The 19038-nt window shown below is 36.2% G+C and overlaps 1 protein-coding gene across 1 annotated transcript in view; it reads right to left on the bottom strand.

Annotated features, from left to right (window-relative positions):
- CNTNAP2 (contactin associated protein 2) overlaps positions 1–19038 on the bottom strand; it is a 2069520-nt gene that overhangs the window by 899032 nt on the left and 1151450 nt on the right. The gene's annotated exons all lie outside the window — the stretch shown is intronic.

Genomic DNA, 19038 nt, shown 5'->3' with positions numbered 1-19038 from the left:
TTTTTTTTAATATCCTATTCTGTTTGACTAGTAATAGTAGTTTAGAACAATAGAAATCTCCTTCTCCCTTTATTAATGGGTTACAATAATTAAAATCTAATAATTATCAATTGAATCCTCTTTAAGGATTAATCACAGAAGTGTATACAATCATTTTCCATCAACATAGTAATATGTAAAAATATGATTATACTTAATTTCTTGGCTTAAAAATAAATAAGGCTCTATTTCAATGTCAAACATATGGCTTGTTTTTTTTCTTTTCTCTTTTCTGAGTCACTTTTTTTTTTTTCATTTGCATTGACTTAATCCTCTCAGAAAACTGCTGATCTTAGCTAAGTGGTCTATTTAGACTAGCTATATGCATACATATGATTTTCACTCTGTCTAATCAAGATAAAATTGAATGGAATTTAATGTCTAAACTTAGCAAAGAGAAAACATCCAGCTGTAACTTTATTGACTATTCTTAACAAGACAATCATATGATTCTGTTTTTTGAATACTTGGGAGTCTCTAAATATCCACACTTGCTTTGAAGTATTCCAAAATGGGTAGATCTGTTGTGAGAACAAGACCTTCTCAGAAGCAAGGCAGCTGCATAACACACAGATCACTATCAAATGGGTATAGTTAAGTTCATAAAACAAGACTTCATCAGTCACTCATAACAATGTTGTTTGGCCCTGATGAATTCTGGAGTTTGAAATTGTCAACTCCTTTCATTTTCTACATGGGATACATTCTAGGAGAAGATAATTATAGTACAAACTACTACATGTCCATTACAATGTAGCCATGGAGCCTCATGGCTCATGAAGAGGTTGTCAGTAATGACTGAAAGGAAGGTGAGGAAGCAATATTACTGGAAATGGAAGAAAACTGGATCACTGCTATGTTGCAGTGGAAAGTTTAGCAAAACTGTGATAATGAGGAAAGGAAAACACTGTACTTAATGAACTGCATAACCTAGCTAAGGACATTTCCACACAGAGTACTCTGGCGTCTTCTCTTTGTTTATAGTAAAAGGGAAAAAGAAGAGAGAAAAACTAAAGACAAACTGTTAAATATAAGGAAGTTAGGTCTTGATGGATTTGAAAATAAAATATTTTCTTAATTTCAGTCTCTCCAGATGTTGAACGCAAAAAAATTAAGAAATCACTTCATGGCAAATTTCTACTACCAGGAAAACATGATCTAAAGATGATAATGAGGTGTGGCTATAAAATCCATATTAAGACCTCAGAAATATCTTAGATGGTGCCTCCAAGAACCATTCATTCAGACAAATTAACTTCTAGCCAGCTTACTGGTATGTCTTACAGAGCCTCTGAGTTAAACAATAATGGTTCTAATAATCTTATGGACATTTTCCCCTCAGCATGCCAGCGGAAGCCCAATGTGAAAAAGAGCTTATCTTTATGAAAGTGTGGATATGGCTTTTGTTTAATGAAGTAAAGCTGAACAGCATTCATAGGAAGCCTACATATTTTTAAGAGAACTGTACTAGTAGAATGCTGACCACTCCCTTAGAGTTAGCAGTGGGTTAAAGATGTTGAGTCTCTGGTACTGAAATTCCGGGTGCTCTAACACCCTCCTACGCTTGAAATGGAGGACAGCATATTATTATTTATTTCTGTTATTGTTCCCTGTATGTACAAATATAATTTCAGTAAAAAATCTTAGTGTAATAGTGTCTGTGATACTTTCAGTGACTAAAGCTTAGGATTTAACCTACTTTGTAGATTAACAGCAGGACTGTTTGGAGAAAAAAATTTGCAGCTGGGATTTTGAGGATCAGAAATGAATAGATATAAAATGGATAGAGGGTTAAACTCAACTAAAATTTGCCAAGTTATAAAAATTAAAAACAGGAAAAAAGTAAACTTTCACTTGTTTTGGCTTAGACCTTTAAATTTATTATATCTATGAATTTGAAATAAAAAATACAATGTCTATACATGGGTTGTAGTTACTGCTGATCTGACGATATGTTGTAATACCCACAGTGAATTGTAATTGTGTCATTCTCAATTGCATCTATCAGTGAACTGGGTCATTATGTTACCTTACTGGCATGTTTGAGATTTCCATTTCAAGACTTGGCATATAAAAACTTTATCCTGATTTGAAGTCCTTTCAGCATTTAGTTATTCTTGTTGACAAAAGAAACACATGTGTTTTCAAGGTTTTAAAATTTTAACTCAGATATACATTAGTGAAAAGCATGCTGGTATTTGTCTTGACATTAAAATGCCAATCTAAGTTGTTGTAAATTATAATGTAACTTGATGGGACAAGAAAAGCAAACAACAGGCAACAGGGCTGCATATTTTACATGTCTAAAACTACATGCATACAAGATGTCTCTATTTATACTTATTTTAAAGTTGGGAAGTTCAGGAGGCTAGAAAGGCTGGTAGAATGCTGTAAAGATGCTAAAAACCATTTAGGCTTTTCCTTTCAAAATAACCTTGGAATATTGTGCAAAGTGTCTACTAATCTCTACTGTTTACCAAATCTTCCTAAAGAATTCACCCTGGTGGGGTTGGGCCCAAGCAAGCAGTGTGTTAGAGGGAGCCAGGAGTGAGCCCAGCGGTGCTTGGTGCCTGCAGTAAGGACAGCCAAGCACATGCCCATCTGGCACGGCTCGGAGACTGACTACAATACAGGTTGATTGAGCAAATAAATAAATAGATTGACGATAGTGGGAGCCAGGTTCACATTGTCAGGAAAGGAGGGTGCAAATGAAAAGAGGGAGATCTTGAATGGATCCTATGGGTTTGGATTGGAATTTAATCTGTAAGTGTGCACTTGTGGTTTTCAGTATATAGAGATAGATATAGAAATAAATCTAGATGGAATTGTGTATATACTCAATATACAGGTGGTTCCTACCATCCACTGAAGATGGTCCAGAGAAGGATTATACCCAGAAGAAATGAGTCCCTTTACAGTTCAGATCTTAGTTTCCCTACCGAATAAAAACAGGACTCTTTGGAGAAAGGCTGATCCTAGAGCTGGGTCACAGAAAGCACAATATGAGCCTGGAACATTTTGCTGCCCAGGAAAGTAAATAAGTGCTCAAGGAACGATGGTGTCATGTCAGAATGATATAGGGGCCAGTCTTAAGAGGGCTCCTACTGCTCCTATCTGGACAATTTTAAAACAGAATAAATAATTTGAGCATCAGAAAGATATTTTGAGTATCAAAAGAAAGGAAGGAAGGAAGGGAGGGAGGGAGTGAGGGAGGGAGGAGGGAAATAAGAGCAAAAGGAAATAATTTATAGATATATTTCATCAAATAACAGGAATCCATGAGTCCACCTGCATAAAAATGAATAAACAGGAGAATAGAAGTATCTTCCTGTGATAACTAACAAATGTAAAAAGCATGTTGGAATTAGAAAGGTACGATCTGGCAACCATCATAGTAGTAATTAATCCAGGCAAGAAATATTAACTGATGCTCAAGTGAGTGGGTGAAATTCGGATGATGAACAGTCTCAAAGTGTCTCCCTATGAATATATTCACTAATTTCAAAGGGGAAAGTAGTCATTTTACAGCAAAGAAACCTGGCAGACATCTTTGTAATCAAATGATCAAAGTTATCACCACCAGTAACGGGACCTACTGACACTGTGGGACACCTGATAAGTTGCAATGAGAAGAATGCAATGACTCCTGGTGGTACTCCTGCCCAAGACACATATCCTAGGTCCAACCATGAGAGAACATCAGACAGACTCAAACTGAGAGGATCTTCAGGAATGATAAGGTTGTGAAACCCAACAAACAGCTGAGACTCTGATCTCAATCAGCAGAGATTGGAGAGGCAGGAAAACAGGGTGTAACATGTGATCCCAGACTGGGTCTTTTACTGTAAAAGACGTTACTGGACAATTGACAAAACCTGAATGAGTTCTCTGAGTGAAAGTTATACTGGTGGCTTTTGAACTGTTGCAAACTTTTTTTTTCACATTTTAAATTGAGAATAAAAACTAATTTTAAAAAGATTATGATCCATTTGACATGAGATGGTGCTCGACGCTAAACATGCCATTCGAGAACCTTATTTTGGATTAAATTATTTCCCAATAAAAGGAAATTATCCTGTCTCCATTTCCCCATGTCCCACTCTATTCCACTTTAATCTGCATTCAGTACCCATGAATTGTCAATTAAATTGCTCTTCCTAATTTCAGTGATCATTTTCAGGTAACCAAAGGACATCTTTTACCCTTTAGCTAGACCTCCCGGTGGGATTTGACACTTGATCCTCATTTTATGTTCTATGTTACCAGGCGAGGGTGACTTTTGTGGCCTTAAAAGACTGAATATTCTGAATCCTGCCCACATTCCAATTTCAATTCATATCCCTCTTAGTCAGATTTTTAGATCTAGGGAGTTCCTAAACCCTAAAAATATTAGGACACATGCAAACACTCAAATCCCCTTCCAAGATTTAAAAATTAAAACAGTATTAGTTAAACCATTAAATAAGTATAAGAAAATTCTATAAAAGATTATTTTCCCTCAGTATATATTTTATGCTTCAAATAAATGTCACATTTAAAAATGGTTCTGTTATGGGCTTCCCTGGTGGCGCAGTGGTTGAGAGTCCACCTGCCGATGCAGGGGACACGGTTCGTGCCCTGGCCCAGGAAGATCCCACATGCCGCGGAGCAACTAAGCCCGCGAGCTACAACTACTGAGCCCGTGTGCCAAAACTACTGAGCCCGTGTGCCACAACTACTGAAGCCTGCGCACCTAGAGTCCGTGCTCCGCAACAAGAGAAGCCACCGCAATGAGAAGCCCACGCACCTCAACGGAGACCCAATGCAGCCAGAAATGAATAAAAATAAAATAAATAAATTTATAAAAAAGCAAAACAAAAAAAACGGACTCCTGGGCTTCCCTGGTGGCACAGTGGTTGAAGAGTCCCCCTGCCGATGCAGGGGACACGGGTTCGTGCCCCAGTCTGGGAAGATCCCACATGCCGCAGAGCGGCTGGGCCCGTGAGCCATGGCCGCTGAGCCTGCGCGTCCGGAGCCTGTGCTCCGCAACAGGAGAGGCCACAACAGTGAGAGCCCACAGCAGTGAGAGGCCCATGTACCGCAAAAAAAAAGAAAAAAGAAAAAAAAAGTTCTGTTGTATTTTGGGGTGACTACTAGCTCCCAAATTAAATGCTTTAAGATGTCTATTCCTACCCCCCTCAAAAAAATCTGAATCACTTTGATGTACAACTGAAACTGACACAACTATATTTCAGTTAAAAAAAAGTGCCTATTCTTGCTCACTATGCTTCAGCCACCCCCATTCTCTTGCCTGTGCTTTAGGAAAACCAAGACTTTTCTGCCTGGAATTTTCTTCCCACTTGCAGTTTTCATGGCTGACTTATGATTCAGGTCAGCTCAAATATCACCTTCTGAGAGGGGGCCTTCCAAGACCACTCTACTTAAAATTATTCTATCCATTTTCTCATTCCAGTTCCTCAGCTACTTATTTCTTGTCATAGAATTTGTCACAATTTATAATTATCTGGATTGGTTTATTTACTTACACGTGTGTGTGTTTCTGAATGTGTTTTTCTCCCCTTTAGTATAATAGTTTCATAACAGCAACTGTATTGTCTTATTTCTCTATTAATTAAAAAAACATATTTGTTGAGAAAAACACACATAGCATAAAATTTACCAATCTATTTACATTAAAACAATCCATAGGATATAAGGGAGATGTTCAAGATACAAAGTGTCTATTATAAAGTTTGGAAATAAATTATTTTTCAACAGATTGAAGCTCTCCTTTATAACATAATATAATCTCCATTTTTCGGGCTTTATCGACCCCTCTGTATTTGTTAGGTGAATGATCAAGTGAATGAATATGTTTTTATTTTTACCCTGGAATGAGGTGATATCTTGCATCTTCACTTCCTTCAGGACTCTGTTTCAGTTACCTTATCAGAGAGGCCTTCTCTGATCACCAGTTAAATAACATTCCCCCACCCCCTTGATGCTCTATCCCCCTTATCTGATTCATTTTTCATAACTCTTATCACCACATTATATATTTTCGTTTACTGTTTTTTCTCCTTTTACTGGAATGTACCCTCCATGAGACTTTGACTCCTAGATCTCTTACATAGTAGGGGCTCAAACATTGTCTACTGAATGAACAAAAAGCCACTGAAGAATTTTGAGCAAGGAAATAACTTAATCAATTTGTATTATGTTATTTTCTCTCTGGTAGAGATAGGAATAAGCTGGTAGAAGGAAAACAGGAGATAAGGATTGTTTTACAAAAGAGTCATTGGATAAATTACAAATTCTTATCTAAACTATGTCAATAAAGCTGATGTAGAGGGAATGGATGAAAAATATTTCATAGGAAGATACGACAGAACTGGCTGATCTACTGGATATGAGTACTGTACAGAGAGAGAGAGACGATTAGAATGACTCAGATTTCTGGGTGAGCAACTACATGGATGCTTTTGCCTCTATGAAAAAGAAGATGCAGGAAAAGCATCAGGTCTTTAAGGAGTGGAATGAAAGGAGAGGAGAGGAGAAAGGATGGTGGGTGGTTCTGATGAGTTCAAAGCTAGCCTTTTCAAGTCTGAAGTAGCACTGGGATATCTAAGGTAAAATATTCAATCCATAGATTAATATTAATATCTGGACATCAGGAGAGGGATCAGAATTTGAGGACGTTTTTCAGTCACTATGCTATGGAGGTGGAGGAGATCATATAAAGAAATTGTACAGTGCGCTAGGCAAAGAACTTCAAGGCTGGAACTCTAGAAATAATTTACATATCAGTGGTAGAAGCAGGAAAATAAACTAGTGAATAAAACTGAGAAAGAGGTAGAAGAAAAACCAAGGAGTGATATTAAGGAAGTGAAGGAATGATTAACAATATCAAAGATCACAGAATCCAAATTACATGAAGACTTAGGGCTTGACTTGGGTTTACCATTTAGATCAATGGGAAACTGGAAAAGTGGGTGTGGATAACAAATTGCATTGTTTAAAAAGCACACAACATGTGGGAGAGCAGAAAGCACAGTGCTCCTAACATTCCATTATCAAACAGTGGTCTACTAATGAAAGGCTAACTAACATCTTTGGAGGTGATTTTTATGAGTTAATTTTAATTTTGTAAATTATTTAATATAATCTGTTGGCTTTTTCAAATTTAGGATGTCATTTATGTTTATCTACTGTTTATTTATAATAAATGAGTAGTAGATATAATATTAAGAATTTTGTCTCTATCAATTTTTTCCCCCTGGGGAAATTAATTAAATGCTCTGTTTCTTTATGTATAAAATAGGAAAACTTACAATAGTTTATAAAACAATATTTTATAAAACTGATGAAATGTATAAGCACAGGAGGTCGTTGTAAAGAATTAGTAAGACTATAACTACAAAGTAAGTGCCTAGAAAATGCCCAGAGTATACACCAAAGAGATCCAGAAATCAACATCATCACCATTTCTATTATTTCAAATGGTTTATATTATTTCAATTGTTTTTGTATTTATCAGAGATCCAAAACTATGTTATTTTTATCCTTAAGAATGTTAAAATCTCATTAGGAAGACAGGTCTCTGAACATAATTGTACTAAAAATGTTACTGCCTATCCAAATGAGTAAGTAAAATGCAAGTAATGGAAGAGTTTGAGAAGACCAGTCTCACTCCTTGAATATTTTATCTCTTTCCTTGGCTAACAGAATATTATATTGTCCCAGGTTTTCTTTATACTTTTCTAGCAATATCTTTTCAATTTCATTTACTGATTGCTTGCCTCCTACCTGGTGTATAAATGTAGGAGTTCATCAAAGTTTGTCCTGGGCCATGTCGGTTTTCTTGGTAGTCTCTCCACAATAATAGCATTACCCAAACCCATTGCTTGAACTACCAACTATATGAGTAGGTCTCCAATGATATCTCCATTACAGGTCTTTCTTCTGAGCTGAGGACTAATGTATCCAGAGGTTCTTGGACTTCCCCATTCTAATATTTAACACATGTTCAAAACTCAAGATATATTGTTCTTGATCCCAGGTGGTATTTTGTCATTGTCCCTATACCAGCAGTCACTCAAAAAGTCAACTTCAATTTCCTCATCTAAAATATTGCACATATTAAACAATCAAGAGTAATCCCTGGCACCTCCATCCTCACTCCCTGTATGCACAATCACATCATGTCAGTTCCATCTTTTAAATAATCCTCAGTCTCTTCATGACCATCTGAGATCAGACTATCACACCTTCTCCACCACCCACTTCCAATCCATCTCCAGCATGAAGCCTAAGTGATCCGTATTAAAAATATTAATCTGGGGCTTCCCTGGTGGCGCAGTGGTTGAGAGTCCGCCTGCCGATGCAGGGGACGCGGGTTCGTGCCCCGGTCCGGGAAGATCCCACGTGCGCGGAGCGGCTGGGCCCGTGAGCCATGGCCGCTAAGCCTGCACGTCCGGAGCCTGTGTTCCGCAACGGGAGAGGCCACAACAGTGAGAGGCCCGCGTAACGCATAAAAAAAAAAAAAAAAAAAAAAAAAAAAAATATTAATCTGATCATGTTACAACGTGATCAGGAGTCTTTTATTTATTTGATAAAATGAATTAATAGTATTTTTTAAAATTTTCCAAGGTTTTTCTTTCCCTCTAATGCTCTAGTTTTCCAAATGCAAAATATATTTATAGTGATATACAAAACATGGGTTCTTACATTATGAAAACAAAATTTTATTTCTTTTTAAAAACAGTATTTATCAGTTTAACTTTATTTAATTAAAATTAATTTAATATAATTTATTGGACCACTTAGGAAGCTAGATTAATTTAAAATATGTATATATATTTTTAATTTCTTTATTGGAGTATAATTGCTTTACAGTATAAAATATGTATATTTTAGAATATTTAAAAATATATAAACATTAGTATCAATATATTGTTTAAAAACACTGTTTATCAAAACTTTATTGCCTTAGCAAGATCAAAAATTTTCAAATAAAAGTATTTGTGAATCTCCCCTCCTATCCTCATACAATACTCATAAGATAAGTAAAGTGTATTTATACCAAAATTAGCTTAAATTTAGAAGATACTGGACATATTTCTATGAGTATCTTTTAATAATCATGAAGAAAATTACAAGAACATAGAAAAATAAAAGGAAATCAGAGAAGCAGACTACATATCTTGAAAAATTGGGATAGTTAGCAATTTGCAGATCAAATTGTACAATATGATTTTAAAAGCCATTGTTGCCCCAGGGTCACCATAAAAAGAAGAGCAGAATTACCAAACGAAATAATTTAACTCTTTTATGTCTTTTTTTAAATGTTAAGTGAATTTCGGAAAACTTAGTTGTGTATTCGTATAGAGAGAGTGCAAAATGCAAAATAAAAGACTTTTACATGTGATAACTTTGATTCTTTATGACCATTCTCTTTAGTGTATGTAACACATAAAACAGACAAGTACATTCACAAAATAAAATATTGTCTTCTTGATCCTTCTGTATAAACTGTTTGTTGATTACTGTGGAATAATACAATATTTTGTAAAATACAATCTTAGTGGTCAGGAGTATGGGCTGCAGAACAGCAGAACTGGCTGGAATCCCAGTCCTGCATATATTAGTTACATAGTTATGCCTTGACTAGGTCACTTGGCTTTTGTTTAATGTATTTTTTAAATTAAATTGTATATATTTAGGGTGTACAACATTATGTTTTAATATATATCTAAATAGTGAAATGATTATTACTGTCAAGCTAATTAACACATCCATCTCCTCAGAGAGTTACCAATTTTTGTTGTGTGGTGATAGGACCTGAAATCTGTTCTCTTAGCAAATTTCCACTATACAATATGATTAACTATAATATGATTAACACCATGCTGTACATTAGATCTCTCTCTAGACTTACAATCCTACATAACTGTGTATTTGCATCCTTTGACCAACATCTTCCCCTTTCCCCTACCTCCCCCTGTCTGGTCTTAACTTCAGTTTCTTCAGTTGAAGAACAGGATTAATAATACCCAATTCATGTGGTTTTTGTAAACATTAAATAAAATACTATAAGAAAAGCACCTAGCACAGTGACTGGCACTCAGTAGGTGCTCAATAATGGTAATTATTATCATTAGGAGCCTGTTAAATGCATGGCTTTGATTAAATAACATGGTGATTTCTCACTTTTAAAAGTATTTTGATATTTGAGAGATTTGTTTTATACTGTAAAGAAAATTAGAAATTAGTTTCTCATCACTCCTATAAATAGTCCCATTTTAAAAGTCTACGTATTTTTTAATATTTTGAGGGGGGGAGGACTCTGCCTTTCTTTATTAGTATTTTTACATGTGAAAAAGGAAAATGTGCATGTAAACTAGAATCACAATTATCTGCATTACAATAATATCTATAATCCAAAATACTAGGAAATCAAGGCAATTTCTACCTGGCTTTGGAATGCTTCCAAATATGACTATATTTGATATTCTGCAAATTAACTTCAAATCAATACAAAGCCAAACTGTGTTGCTTTGAAACTGAATAGGCAAGAAATTTTCAACCTGTGTTGGTCTGGTGCTTAGAAGGGTGCTTGGCCCAAAATAGGAGTCCATGGCCTATCCTTTTTCCACCTCCTCCCCTTCTACTTGGTGTTACAATTATTGTTGCTGATGATGATGTTATTACCCTTGATGTGATCTTTTGAGACTTCAATGTTCTGCACTCTGTACAATGATGGCGCTTTTCTTCAGTTGTGATAATGTTTCCATGTTCATCAATGAAGTCTGATGTTAGAGTTTGAAGGTAAAATATTGGGTTGGCAAAAACGTTTGTTTGTTTTTTTCCATAAGTTGGCTCTTGTAGCACTTAGTTTTAACTTCATTCAAAACAATTTTGTTAGATTGTATGTGACAGCTATCATATCAGCGTGCATTTAAAAAAAGACTTATCAAAATTGGTGAATTTTTGCATAGTCATTTTAATATTGAAGACGGAAGAAAAAAGGCAAGATTTTCAGTACATTATGCTTTATTTTAAGAAAAGTAAAAGTGCAACCGAAATGCACAAAAAGTTTTGTGCAGTGTATGCAGAAGGTGCTGTGACTGATTGTACGTGTCAAAAGTGGTTTGCAAAGTTTTGTGCTGGAGATTTCTCACTGGACGATGCTCCACATTTGGGTAAACCAGATGAAGCTGACAGTGATCAAATTGAGACATTAACTAAGAACTATCAATGTTAAACCACATGGGAGACAGCTGACATACTCAAAATATCCAAATCAAGCTTTGAAAATCATTTGCACCAGCTTGGTTATGTGAATCACTTTGATGTTTGGGTTCCACATAAGTTAAGTGAAAAAAACCTTCTTGACCATATTTCCACAGGCAATTCTCTACTGGAACATAATGAAAACTTTCCATTTTTAAAACAAATTGTGATGGGCGATGAAAAGCGGATACTGTACATAATGTGGAACAGAAGAGATCGTGGAGCAAGTGAAATGAACCACCACCGCCACACCAAAAGCCGGTCTTCATCCAAAGAAGGTGATGTTATGTATATGTTGGGATTGGAAGGGAGTCCACTATTATGAGCTCCTTCCAGAAAATGAAACGATTAATTCCAACACGTACTGCTCCCAAGCAGACCAACTGAAAGCAGCACTCGATGAAAAGCATCCAGAATTAGTCAACAGAAAATGCATAACCTTCTATCAGGATAACACAAGACCACATGTTTCTTTGATGACGAGGCAAAACTGCTACAGCTGGGCTGGAAAGTTCTGATTCATCCACCATACTCACCAGACATTGCACCTTCGGGTTTCCATTTATTTAGGTCTTTACAAAATTCTCTTAATGGAAAAAGTTTCAATTCCCTGGAAGACTGTAAAAGGCACCTGGAACAGTTCTTTGCTCAAAAAGATAAAAAGTTTTGGGAAGATGGAATTATGAAATTACCTGAAAAATGGCAGAAGGTAGTGGAACAAAAGGGTGAATATGTTGCTCAATAAAGTTCTTGGTGAAAATAAGTCTTTTATTTTTACTTACAAACCAAAGGCAATTTTTGGCCAACCCAATACTTTTTAGAATGCTTCAAATTTCACTAACTCAGTACTCTCCAAAAATAATAATTTTCGGGCTTCCCTAGTGGTGCAGTGGCTGAGAGTCTGCCTGCCGATGCAGGGGGCACGGGTTCGTGCCCCGGTCTGGGAAGATCCCACATGCAGCGGAGCGGTTGGGCCCGTGAGCCATGGCCGCTGAGCCTGCGCGTCCGGAGCCTGTGCTCCGCAACGGGAGACGCCACAACAGTGAGAGGCCCGCGTACCGCAAAAAAAAAATAATAATTTTCCCCAAAATGCCGACACTGTCTATTCTGAGTTACTAAAAAAAGACTTGTTGCATATAAATACATTTGTAAAACTTCTACCACATCTCAATTTTTTAACATAACACAAATTCTCTGCTATGAGAATTTATTTAACAACATTTAACATTCAAGAATAACATACTGTAGAATATTTAGGAAAGAGATACAAATAAATAAATCTCTAGATAATTCCATTTCCTATGATACAGCAAAGTGAGGAGCCTGAAACTTACTTTTTCAGTTCAAAACACATAGAAATGCTAGATAAAATGTAACACACATCCTTTGAATTATATCTCTATGTATCCAATAAGGTAGGAGAAACTTTCAGGGGGGTGAAAGAAAGAAAGAAAGAGGGCTTCCCTGGTGGTGCAGTGGTTGAGAGTCCGCCTGCCGATGCAGGGGACGCGGGTTCCTGCCCGGGTCCGGGAAGATCCCACATGCCGCAGAGCGGCTGGGCCCGTGGGCCATGGCCGCTGAGCCTGCGCGTCCGGAGCCTGTGCTCCGCAACGGGAGAGGCCACAACAGTGAGAGGCCCGTGTACCGCAAAAAAAAAAAGAAAGAAAGAAAGGGAAAACTCTAAACTACAGGGTACCTGATGATACTGGGCTGTTAGGTTAGTATTCAGAGGGTATTTGCTAATCTTTGTAATGCAGAAGTTTAGATTTTAAAGGCCAAGCAGAATTAGAAATCAAGTGTTGGACTTGTGCAAGGAATAGGAACACCCCTCCTTGTCCACGCCCCCACACTAGCACATAAAGCCTAAAAATGCTAAAATTGCAGTTGAAGCAGATACTGGAGAAAAATTCAGTAGTCAGCAAAGAGAGGTGACAAGGAAACTTGTCTCTGTTTTACTGGCCTATAGAAAGAAAATGAAAAAGAAATTACTTTCTGAGAATTCATAAGCCACAGGCTTACTCAACAAAATTATGGCTTTCAAATTTACTCTGGCTAATAGGGTATAACCCCCAAGCCAAGAAATTAAAATACAGGAAGTAGTTCTAAATTGCTATCTTTTGAACGAGGCATAAATCCTCTCTGGATTGACTCTGGAATTACAAGATTCCTGAAGATAAAAGCCAGAGAAATTTAAACTCATAATTTAAAGATGCAAAACATAAGAAAACAAGTATAATGAACAAGATTCTGCAGAAACATCACACATAAAAATTTGGCTCCTATAGATTTCAAGTAAATTTTAAGATTGAGAATATGGTAAAACATTCAAAAATTATTTAAAGAAATAAAAGGTGGAACAAAATATATAAGAAAGGAATGAGAAATATTAAAAAGAACCAGTCAGATTTGATAAATAACCAAATAGATTCTCCAAGAAAAAAAATATATTATTGAAATTAGAAACTCATTAGTTGTGTTAAGCAGATGAGACAAAGCTATAGAATGTACTTGTGAATTGAAAGATAGATTGGACATCTAGTAGTCTAGGAGAAAAAGTGATTAAAAATATTAAATACAAATATTAACATGTGGAGGATGAAATGAGGTCTAACATATATTTAATTAACATTTCAGAAGGAGAGAAAAGAGAGAATTATGGAGAAGGAATTCAAAGATAGAATGTCTAAGAGTTTTCCAGAACTGACTAAAAATTTAGATTCAGGGAGGACAATAATTTCCAAACAAGATTTTTTTTAAAAAATCAATCTTACACACAATGGTGTAAGAGCAAGTCGCCAAGGAGCATAAAAATAAGCAAGAGAGAAGAGAGATTACTCCTAAGAAACAATATTAAAGCAGACAGGAAACTTCTTAACAAGGGGAAACAAAAGGTAGAATGCAATAGAATAATACATTGAAAGTGCTGAAAGAAAATAAAATTCCAATCTAGAATTGTACATCAAGCTAAACTATCAAAAGAAAGAAGGTGAAATTAAGATATTTTCAGAAAAACAAAAATTAAAGCAGGTTACCAACAGACCCTGATTAAAAACCATTAAAAGTAGAGAATGTGTGTCAAATGGAAAGGAAATAAGTCCAGAAAGAGGAGAAACACAGGCAGGCACAGTAAGAGAAAAAACTGACAAACACGGGAAAACCTAAAAATACAGTGACTACATAAAAATAAATTTATAAAAATGATAATATTGAAGTTAAAAAAGAGGTAGAACAAAATTGCAGGACAAAAGTAGGATACAGGATGGTACAGGATGAGCACAGTTATGTTACGCCAAGTGTCGTGGACTGTATTTTTATCCCCCTCAAAATTCATATGTTAAAGCCCCAACCTCCAATGTGACTGTCTGGAGATGGGGCCTTTAGGTGGTAATTAAGGTTAAATGAGGTCATGAGGGCAAGCCCCAATCCCATAAGACTGGTGTCCTTATAAGAAGAGGGAGAGACCCAGAGATCGCTCTCTCTCCCTATGTGCCCAAAGGAAAGGTCATGTGAAGGTGTGGTGATAAGTCAGCCACCTACAAGTTCTGAAGAGAGTCCTCACTAGAAACCAACCTTGGCATGTTGATCTTTGACTTCCAGCCTCCAGAACCATGAGAAAATAAATTTCTGTTGCTTAAGCCACCCAGTCTGTGGTATCCTGTTATGGCAGCCCAAGAAACACCAAGTTTCTTTCATAGTTCGGGACAAAGATCAAGATGTTAAGTTACTTTTGACTTTTATAAATATTCATTTAAAAATTATAGAGATAATCCCTAAAATCGGAAATTTACTAGTGGGGGAGATATATTTTTTAAAAAAATATTTGATGGAGCCAAAGGAATGAAAAAATGAAGGTATAAAAGGAAGAAAGAAAAAGCAGGACCAGGGCTGGAGTCACGATGGCGGTGTGGGAAGACGCAGAGTTCGTGTCTCCCCACAACTAGGGTGCCTGCCGGACGCTGGTGGGGACCCCGATGCCCAAGGAAATGGGAGGAGCCCTCAAGCGAACCGCCAGGGATTGGGCCATAGCTCCTGCAGTGGGAACTCTGAGTCCAAACCACTGGACTAACAGAAAACCTCAGACCCCAGGGAACAGTCATTGGAGTGTGGTCTACCAGAGGTCCTCATCTTATCAACAAGACCCAGCTATACCCAAGAGCCTACAAATTCCAGTGTTGGAAGCCTCAGGCCAAATAACCAGTAAGACAGGAACACAATCGCAGGCATTAAAAAAAAAAAAAAAAAGAGACAGCACAAAAATACGTCACAGATGAAGGAGCAAGGTAAAAACCTACAAGACCAAATAAATGAAGAGGAAATAGGCAATCTATCTGAAAAAGAATTCAGAGTAATGATAGGAAAGATGATCCAGAATCTCGGAAATAGAATTGAGGCACGGATTGAGAAAATACAAGAAATGTTTAACAAAGATGTAAAAGAACTAAAGAACAAACAAACAGAGATGAACAACACAATAACTGAAATGAAAAATACACTACAAGGAATCAATAACTGAGGAAGAAAAACAAATAAGTGAGCTGGAACACAAAATGGTGGAAATAACTGCTGAGAAGCAGAATAAAGAAAAAAGAATGAAAACAACTGAAGACAGTCTGAGACCTCTGGGACAACACTAAACGCACCAACATTCGAATTATCGGGGTCCCAGAAGAAGAGAAAAAGAAAGGGTCTGAGAAAATATTTGAAGAGATTATAGTGGAAAACTTCCCTAACGTGGGAAAGGAAATAGTCACCCAAGTCCAGGAAGCACAGAGAGTCCCATACAGGATAAACCCTAGAAGAAACACACCAAGACACATATTAATCAAACTAACAAAACATAAATTCAAAAAGAAATATTAAAAGGAGCAATGGAAAAACAAAAAATAACTTACAAAGGAATCCCCATAAGGTTATCAGCTGATTTTTCAGCAGAAACTCTGCAAGCCAGAAGTGTGTGGCAGGATATACTTAAAGTGATGAAACAGAAAAACCTACAACCAAGATTACTCTACCCAGCAAGGATCTCATTCAGATTCAACAGAGAAAGCAAAAGCTTTTCAGACAAGCAAAAGCTAAGAGAATTCAGCACCACCAAACCAGCTCTACAACAAATTCTCAAGGAACTTCTCTAGGCAGGAAACAAGAGAAGAAAATACCCCCACAAAAACAAACCCAAAACAATTAAGAAAATGGTAATAGGAACATACATATCGATAATAACCTTGAATGTAAATGGCCTAAGTGCCCCAAGCAAAAGACACAGACTGGCTGAATGGATAGCAAAACAAGACCCATATATATGCTGTCTAGAAGAGACCCACTTCATCGCTTCTCGGCCTTTTGGCTAAGATCAAGTGTAGAAGAGACCCACTTCAGACCTAGGGACACATACAGACTGAAAGTGAAGGAATGGATAAAGATATTCCATGCAAATCAAAAGAAAGCTGGAGTAGCAATACTCATATCAGATAAAATAGACTTTAAAATAAAGACTGTTACAAGAGATAAGGAAGGACACTACATAATGATCAAGGGGATCAATCAAAGAAGAAGATATAACAATTATAAATATTTATACACCCAACATAGGAGCACCTCAATACATAAGGCAAATGCTAACAACCATGAAAGGGGAAATTGACACTAACACAATAAGAGTAGGGGAATTTAATACCCCATTTACACCAATGGACAGATCATCCAAAGAAAATAAAAAAAGGAAACACAAACTTTAAATGACACAATAGACCAGATAGATTTAATCGATATTTATAGAACATTCCACCTGAAAGTGGCAGAATACAGCTTCTTCGCAAGTGCACACAGAACATTCTCCAGGACAGATCACATCTTGGGTTACAAATCAAGCCTCAGAAAATTTAAGAAAATTGAAATTGTATTAAGTATCATTTCTGACCACAACACTATGAGATTGGAAATCAGTTACAGGAAAAAAACTGTAAAAACCACAAATACATGGAGGCTAAACAGTATACTACTAAATAACCAAGAGATCACTGAAGAAATCAAAGAGGAAATCAAAAAATACCTAGAAAAAAATGACAATGAAAACACGACAATCCAAAACCTATGGGATGCAGCAAAAGCAGTTGTAAGAGGGAAGTTTATAGCAATACAATTCTACCTCCAGAAACAAGAAACATCTCAAACAAACAATCTAACCCTACACCTAAAGCAACTAGAGAAAGAAGAACAATGAAAACCCAAAACCAGTAGAAGGAAAGAAATCATAAAGATCAGAGCAGAATAAATGAAATAGAAACAAAGAAAATAAAGCAAAGATCAATAAAACTAAAAGCTGGTTCTTTGAGAAGATAAACAAAATTGATAAACCCTTAGCCAGACTCATCAAGAAAAAAGGGAGAGGATGCAAATCAATAAAATTAGAACAAACAAAGGATTATAAGAGACTACTACAAACAACTATATACCAATAAAATGGACAACCATGAAGAAATGGACAAATACTTGGAAAGGTACATTTCTCCAAGACTGAACCAGGAGGAATTAGAAAATATAAACAGACCTATCACAAGTAATGAAGTTGAAACTGTGATGAAAAATCTTCCAACAAACAAATGTTCAAAATCAGATGGCTTCACAGGCAAATTCTATCAAACATTAGGTAAAAGCTAACACCAATCCTTCTCAAACTCTTCCAAAAAACTGCAGAGGGAGGAACACTCCCAAATTCATTCTACAAAGCCACCATCACCCTGACACCAAAACCAGAAAAAGATATCACAAAAAAAGAAAATTATAGACCAATATCACTGACGAACACGGATGCAAAAATCCTAAACAAAATACAAGCAAATAGAATCCAACAATATATTAAAAGGATCATACACCATAATCAAGTGGGATTTATCCCAGGGATGCAAGGATTCTTCAATATATGCAAATCAATCAATGTGATACACCATATTAACAAATTAAGAAATAAAAACCATATGATCATCTCAATAGATGGAGAAAACACTTTGACAAAATTCAACACCAATTTATAATAAAAATTCTCCAGAAAGTGGGCATAGAGGGAACCTACCTCAACATAATAAAGGCCATATATGACAAACCCACAGCAAACATCATACACAATGGTGAAAAACTGAAAGCATTTCCACTAAGATCAGGAACAAGACAAGGATGTCCACTCTCGCCACTATTATTCAACATAGTTCTGGAAGACCTAGACATGGCAATCAGAGAAGAAAAGGAAATAAAAGGAATACAAATTGGAAATGAAGACGTAAAACTGTCACTGTTTGCAGATGACATGATAATATACATAGAAAATCCTAAAGATACCATCAGAAACTACTAGAACTAATCAACGAATTTGGTAAGATTGCAGGACACAAAATTAATGCAGAGAAATCTCTGGCATTCCTATACACTAACAATGAAAAATCAGAGAAATTAAGGAAACAATCCCATTTACCATCACAACAAAAAGAATAAAATAACTAGGAATAAACCTACCTAAGGAAGTAAAAGACCTGTACTCAGAAAACTGTAAAACACTGATGAAAGAAATCAAAGATGACATAAACAGATGGAGATATATACCATGTTCTTGGATTGGAAGAATCAATATTGTGAAAATGACTATACTACCCAAAGCAATCTACAGATTCAATGCAATCCCTCTCAAACTACCTATGGCATTATTCACAGAATTACAACAAAAAAATTTACAATTCA

This window comes from Phocoena phocoena, chromosome 9, assembly GCF_963924675.1.
Source record: "Phocoena phocoena chromosome 9, mPhoPho1.1, whole genome shotgun sequence".
Lineage (NCBI taxonomy): Eukaryota > Metazoa > Chordata > Mammalia > Artiodactyla > Phocoenidae > Phocoena > Phocoena phocoena.
The sequence above is the reverse complement of the archived record's forward strand: the minus strand, read 5'-3'. Positions and strand labels throughout refer to the sequence as shown.